The sequence below is a fragment of the Ursus maritimus genome, unplaced genomic scaffold, assembly GCF_017311325.1.
Source record: "Ursus maritimus isolate PB19 unplaced genomic scaffold, ASM1731132v1 scaffold_23, whole genome shotgun sequence".
Taxonomy (NCBI): Eukaryota; Metazoa; Chordata; class Mammalia; order Carnivora; family Ursidae; genus Ursus; species Ursus maritimus.
The window spans coordinates 33,951,911-33,959,504 of record NW_024424786.1 but is presented as its reverse complement, the minus strand read 5'-3'; the positions used below and the strand labels follow the sequence as shown (position 1 = coordinate 33,959,504).

The 7,594-nt window shown below is 37.9% G+C and overlaps 1 pseudogene; it reads right to left on the bottom strand.

Annotated features, from left to right (window-relative positions):
- Nucleotides 1–3,941: 3,941 nt before the first annotated feature.
- On the bottom strand, nt 3,942–4,701 carry LOC121104729 (annotated as a pseudogene).
- Nucleotides 4,702–7,594: the final 2,893 nt, after the last annotated feature.

The window sequence follows — 7,594 nt, the reverse complement described above, 5'->3', positions numbered from 1 at the left end:
CGAATGAAATGCAGAAAGATTTGCCTTCTCTTAAGTTTTCAGAGTTACATTTGGCAGTTGAAGCAAAAATTTTGACCCTGTGTACTGTGTTCTCAATGTGTGGAGAGCGTATATTTCCCAAAAGTATATTATAAGTGGGGAGAGAAAGAATGCAAAGGAAGTAAGGTTTCCACATTTACATTCCACAGATGCATAAAATGTATCTGACGAAGGACTGGAGTCCTTTATATACCTAGAGTATACACTTGCAACCTCAGTATTAAAGAAAACAATCAAATTAGGAAATGGGTAAAAGATATGAACAGACAATTCACCAAAGAGGGCCTATATCACATAGGCGGTAAATAAGCATAGGACAAGATGTCCTACGTCACTGGGCATTAGGTACATGCAAAGTAGGAAGACAATGAAGTATCACTGCATGTCCATCAGAATGGCTAAAATAAAAAGCAGTGACAATACCAAATACTGGGGAGCATGCAGAGTAGCTGGATTTCTCATGCACTGCTCAGGGGAGAGTAACATGGTACAGTCACTGTGGAAAATAGTTTGGCTGTTTCTTAAAGAACTAAACACACACTTGGCACACCACCTAGTACTTATCCAGTACTTACGTTCCTGGGCAGTTATGTTTGCCCAAAATTTTCACCCACATAAAAGCCCATACATAATTTTTGGTAACTGTTTCATTTGTAATAGTTGAAAACTGCAAATAACCAAAACGTTCTCCAATAGGTGACTGGTTACAGAAACAATGATACATCTATACTGTGGAATATCACTCAGCAATAAAGAGGAGCAAAGTTCTGATACTTGCAACAATTTGGATAGATCGCAATGGCATTATGCTGAGCGATAAGAACCAACTCAAAAGGTCACATAGTGAAGGATTCCTTTTACCTAATATTCTCCAAATGACAACGTTATAGAAATGGAGAACAGACTATTGATTGCCAGGGATCAGGTCGGGGAGGAGGGGTGCGGCTGTAAGGGGTTGCACGAGGGAGGTTTGTATGGAATCAGGCATCTGTGGTAGCATAGGTCTGCATCTTGATTGTGGTGATGGTTGCACAAATCTATACATGGGACAAAATGACACAGAGCTGCATACATGCATTGTCACACACACCTCGTTTGGTATCAGAGTATAACTATGTGAGATGTAACCACAGAAGGAGAATGGGTGAAGGACACATGGTTCCTCTGTGTACTGTCTTTGTACCTCTTTGACCTATCTTCCTGTGACTGTTAAGGACTTGAAAATAAAAAGTTAAAAAAAAAACCCAAAAACTAAGAAGAGGAAAAAGCAAAGCCTGCTTTGCAGTTATGTGGGGATCAAGTGAGCCAATCTATGTCAACTTCCCAGCAAAGGGTCAGGTGTGCAATGGAGTGCTCATCAAATGGCCGTAGTAAAATATGCAAAGAATACATTAAAGACATACAATATTGATCAATTGATCTATCAATTGATTCATTCAATTATTTGTTCATTCATGTCTTCTCCCAGGCAACACTCAGCCCAACTGAGTTCCCTCACTCCATTTCCATGACCTCACAGTGATGAAGTGATGTTCCTCCCGGTCTTGGGGTGAAATGGAAGAACTCGGCTCAGACCCTTTCCCTCTACACTTCCTGCATAAGCTGTGATGGAAACAGCTTATGTTTGAAAACTGGGAATTATTTTCTTTACTTACCCTGGAGTTGCCTCAGAGTCCTTTCTGTATTCTGCAACGTGTGCAAACTGATTTCACACTGAGCTTTCTTGGTGTCTTCCTTCAGTCAGGAATTTTATAGCTGGGGCCTGAGGATCAACACTGGCTCTCTTGGGAATCTGAGGTTCTGGGACTGAGATGCATTGGAAAAAACCAATATTCAGTAGTTATTTTCTGCTGAAGAAAAGTTTGGATTTCCAGAGGGGACAAATCTGTTTTTGCATTACAGTCATTAGAGACTTTCTTGCTTTTGTTTTTGAGAGTTGTCCTGCTTCTGACAAATTGCTTTTTGTCCTGCTTCCCTCTCTCCCTCCCTGCTTCCTTGCCTCCTCTTCTTCCCTCCTTCTCTTCCTTCTTTTCCTGCTTCTTCCCTTCCTGCCTCCCATCCTCGGATCCTGCCTCTCATCCCTCCAGCCCCTCTGCCTTCCGTTTTGGGGTTTGTTTAACAACGCATCCCTGTGTGAAAATTTCAAAGTACAAAAGCACATGCGTAGAGTAAACACCCCAGACTCCGTCTGCCCCTCCATTCCAACAGCCGGTTTCCCTTCCTGGAGGTCAACACTGTTAGAATCTTCGGTTATTTTTCCAGATATAAGCCTTGCATTGTATTTGGTAAACATTAATGTTTATATGCTTTCTTTCTTCCCCAAAGAAATGCCAGCATATTCTGCATGTGGTTCTTTAGCTTGTCTTTCACTTAATATTTCTGGGTGATCTATATCGACAGAGAAATTTCACCTGTTTTAACCGCTGAATTATAAATGTCGAGCAGCTGCGTTCCTTAATCTGTATATCAGACTCCTCCCCGCCACCAACTGGTAAACAATATGGTTTCCAGTCTTTACTAATAAAGACAATGTGATAATAAATATATTAATGTGCATAAGTTTGAATATATCTTTAGGATTAGAAGATATCTAGTAGAGGAATCTCTGAACAAAGGGCATGATCTGGTCAAGTTGGGCAGGTAGTCCCACCTGCCTCCAGAGGGAGGCTTTATTTACTTAAATCAGTTGTAGCAAATCTCGAGTGAGTACGTCCCCAAATCCTCTCTGCTACTGTGCTGAGAAACTTTTATTATACTTTATCATTATGGTAAATGAAAAACAGCATAATTTAGTTTTGTTTACCTTTTTTCCCCATTCACATTTTTACCAAAAAATTAGTATTTATTTCTTTGTGAATGATGTGTTCATATATGTTGCCCTCTTAACGTTTTTGCTTGCTTTTGTGCTATTCTTAAAAAGATTTTCTATTTATTTGAGAGAGAGAGAGAGAGAGAGGGAATGAGCAGGGGAGGAACAGAGGGAGAGGAACAAGCAGACACCCTGTTGATGCTTGGGGCTTGTCCCAAGACCCTGAGATCATGACCTGAATCGAAGTCAGATGCTTACACTGAATGAGCCACCCAGGCACCCATTTGCTATTTTGAGTCAAATACCTTCTTTGTAACAGCTACAAACATTTCTTTCTCAATATTAATTATTTTACTTTGCGGTATATTTTGCTGTGCGAAACTTTGATTTTTATGCAGAAAATTTACTTAGGTGTTTTTTTTTGTATTTATACAGGGTTTCCTCACTCTAAAGGCTAAAATTTGTGTTCTTAAAGGTTAAATTTGGTGTTTTCTTTAGAGTTTAATTTTTACATTTAAATCATTGAGCCATTTAAAATTTATCTTTTTGTGAGAGCGTTTCCAGCTTTACTCCGTCCAAAATCTAGTCATTATTTCCATACTATTTGTTACATAATCCATATATGCCCTATGACTGCAGTATCACAATCATCACATAATCAATTATCTTATGGTTTGGACCTATTCCTGGACTTTCATGTCTGTTGTATTGCTCTTCCTATCTCTTCATGTTTAGGAGAAGCCAAAAATTATTTTATCCCAGTGATTTCCTTCTCCTGTCTTTGATAGAGATACTTATGTAATATTGATTATGCATTTCTGTTAACAAACTTTTCTCTTTTAATATTGGAGTATTTGAAAAGAGGGGTTCTCAAAATATAAAAAACAATATCAAAGACATTCTTTTCAGATTCTTTCTCTGTAAGAAACACGTGAGTTAGAAGGTTATCTATTGTTCATTTGACATGTTTTCCATTCTCTTTCAGATGCTGTTGATATAACTAAGGAATGACTTTGTATCTCACAAACATTTGTCACACCTGTTGCTGAAAAATAAGAGAAACGGTTGGTTTGCTTATTGAACTCATGTTGAGTTAGAAATCAAAGTTCAAACTAGAAGAACCTCTTTCCAATCCCTTTAGGGCTTCCTTGACATCTTGGTTTCTCAGGCTGTAGATGAGGGGTTTAACATGGGGATCACAATGCCATAAAACACAGAAGCTACTTTTTCTTGCTTTGAGACTCCTTGGTCCCATGGTGCAGGTACATGTAGGAGACAGTCCCGTAGAACACTGTGATGACTGTCGAGTGGGAGCGCACGTGGAGAGGGCTTTTTCCTCCTGCAGTGGAAGATACTTCACGGATGGCGACCATGGATATAATGTAGGAAAGATGACAACCAGCACAGTGAACATCATAGTTAAACCCCACAAAGACACAAGGGAGCATGATATTGAAGTCAATGTTGGAGCATGAAGAGGCGGCTAGAATTGGGGGGACATCACAGAAAAAGTGATTGATGATATGGATTTGCAGAAAGGACGTAAAATGTAAGCTGTGTGCTGAAGGCATTGAACCCATGACGTATGAACCAGTACATAGGTTGATGCAGACTCTTGGGACATGATCTGGGATACTGAAGTGGCTTACAGATGGCACATAACGTCCACTGCCATTGCAGCCAGGAGTGACAATACTGTTGCAAATGTTGCATAAACCAATAGTAGAATTACACAGCCCTAAATGATGATAGGACTTATTCTTCTAATTCGAAGTTTTGCAGCATCTTGGGAGTGATAGCGGTAGGTAACAAAGATCAACAAGATGCCAAAGTGTTGTGAGGAAAAAGTACATGGGTGTTCGAAGTGGAATCGATCTTGATGAGTAGGATCATTCCCATGTTACCCACCATGGGGTGGCCACATAGATACCAGAAATACAAGAAGAGGATATGCAACCGTGTTGCCAGCAAATCCCAGGAAAATGAATTCAGTCTAGTTCATTATTTTTCTTTTGTCATGCTACCAAAAGAAAGTCTGAAAAGGACCTGAGAAGAGGACCAGAAAAGAAGGAAAATCTTTGTGACTGAAGAACAAGACTTTTATTGATTTATTTTTGAATTTCGATTCTAAGGCAAATGCTCACAACAGGATATATTTCTTCTACTTCCTTGATAAGTAATCACCACATAAAAATGATATGGAGCCACGGATTCATTTTCAAAATGAAGGGGATCTCACAGAAGAAGATGGAACTTCTAATATGTGTGTGATTCTGGGTGAAATGTTGAATAATCGTTTCCCTCATATTAAATAAGTATCAGGTTTGCGGAAAGCAAATAATTACAATATGATTTTGCACCTTTTTCAGCACATGTAGGGTTTTCTCAGCCATTTATCCATCTTCAATCCCTGTCAAACCCGAAATTAGTAGCATTAATTGAGAAATTTTCTGAGATCCGCTCATGGTCTACACACATTTGAAGACTTAAGTGAGTGTCTTTCTACAACTATCTTAACGCAACTCCATCTGTACATGTCAGATAGTCCTCTCATTTTATATATACATATATGCATGTATAGAAAGAAGAGCGACAATGTCACTTACGTTGTTTTAATGCCAAGAATGTTTCTCTTGATCTAATCATCATGAAGCAACTTGAAGAAAAATCCAAATGATGGGAGAATTCTACACATCAACTGGCTTAGACACTTCAAAAATATCAATTTCATAAAAGACAAACAAACATAAAACAAAACGGGGACTGTTCTAGATTTAATAAAGTAGAAAGACAGTTGAACAATCAAATTAAATACACAATCCTTCATTGCTCTGAATCTGCAAATACAAACATCTACTAAAGATGTATCTGTGGGGAAAAGTGAGAGAATTAGAATAGTGAGGATATAGAATGTAATTCCATCAATATCAAATTTCTTTGGTGGGAATGGGTGGTTATACTAGAGATTTTCTTGTTCGCAGAGGTGTCTCTATATTTCTCATGTATCCATTTGTCTGTGTAGAGATAGAGCAAAGGAAAGAAAAAGAATTGGTTAACGAGGTGCAGTGTATCCCAGTGCCTCACTGCGCCCATCATTTTAACTTTCTTTATGGAAGGGTTTACATCTAAATGTAAAGAAGTTAATGAAGAGCAAAGATGAAATAAACACACTGTCCTGCAAAAAAACAAATGGAGAGAGTTTACCATCAATCGTTGTTCACTAAATATGCTTCTAAAGGATCTGCTTGTTCAGAAGAGATAATATGATCCTTTAAAAAAGTCCCAGAAACAAGAAGAAATGGGAGCTTAGAAATTGGTAAGCGGGTGAAAATTAGAATAGAGGTGGTATAAAATATTAATAATAGTTTCCACGGGAAGTGGTCAAAATCTGAAAATATCAGCTAACACTTCCGATATATTAGATGGTTCATTGAGATTTAAGGTGTCCTCTAAAAAATTCTCATACTTGCGACTTTTACTTAGACGCATATATTTTCAAAAATACAAAAAGATAAAAGTGAATTTTCTTTAACGCTTAGGGAAGAGAAGGAATTTAAAAATCAATCTAGATAAACAGAATGAAGGAGTAGGAAAAAATAGAAAAAAAAATCCAAGACAAACAGAAATCACCTGACAAGGCACAAATAAGTCTAAAATGTACATTAGTGAAGATAATAAATATAAATGGAATAAACTCCCATTAAACACAAAAATTATCAAACTGATTTTAAAAATGTGGATCGGCTATGTGATAGATAAAGTAGACAAAAGAACCCAAACAAGTAATGATTAAATAAATAATGGCATAAAAATAATAGCAAATTATCCATCAGTGAAATGAGTTCACTAGGCCTATATTTCTCTACTCATTTTTAAACATCATAATGCCTGAGGAAAAGAGCTTCTTGACTAATTATAATAAGATATAATACTGAGGCTTCCATGGTATTGGTGATATTTATATTTGTAGATATGTGGTGGTAACGTGTTTCGGTGTATATCTGTATGCCTTCATGTAATTATTAAATATTTTCTTTTTGTTTGTATTTTATACTCCCAAATTGCCTTTCGCACGGGCTCATGAGAGGCCTAGGACTATGAGAAACAAACTGAGGGCTTCCAGAGGGAGGGGGTGGGAATGGGACAGACCGATTGATGGGTAGTAAGGAGCGCAGTATTGCATGAGTGCACTGGGTGTTAAGTACGCAACTAATGAATCATGGAACTTTACATGAAACCAGGGATGTACTGTATGGTGACCTAACATAATATAATAAAAAAAAAATTAATTACAGGTTACAGCATACTAACACTCAGCAAGTCAGTACTGCCAGTTGTTGGTTCGGTGTTTATCAAAGCCACACCGCCTTTACAAGACATTAGAGAAACAAGGGTATTACCATTTTTAAGGGTTAAAATAGGTCAATTCAGTCCAAAGGAAAAATTGAGCATCTCAGTTATTGAAAACAATGGTCAGAAGATTTGGGGTCTAAAGTGGTGAGCAAGTTACATCCAGTCCTCAAATTTAATTTTTACGTTGGTTCTAGAAATATGTTTGGGATTGTATAGGATGGAGAGCCGTATGGCCAGGGAAGGCAGCTCAGGCAGAGGAAGTACTTGAACAAATGCATGGTGATGTTGTCCCACAAGCTAAGGAAGAGGCAATAGGAAGTCACATGATATACTAAGGGGGTTATACTAAGTCACATTATAGATTAGGAGTGTTACTCTGGTGGGAGTAACTTC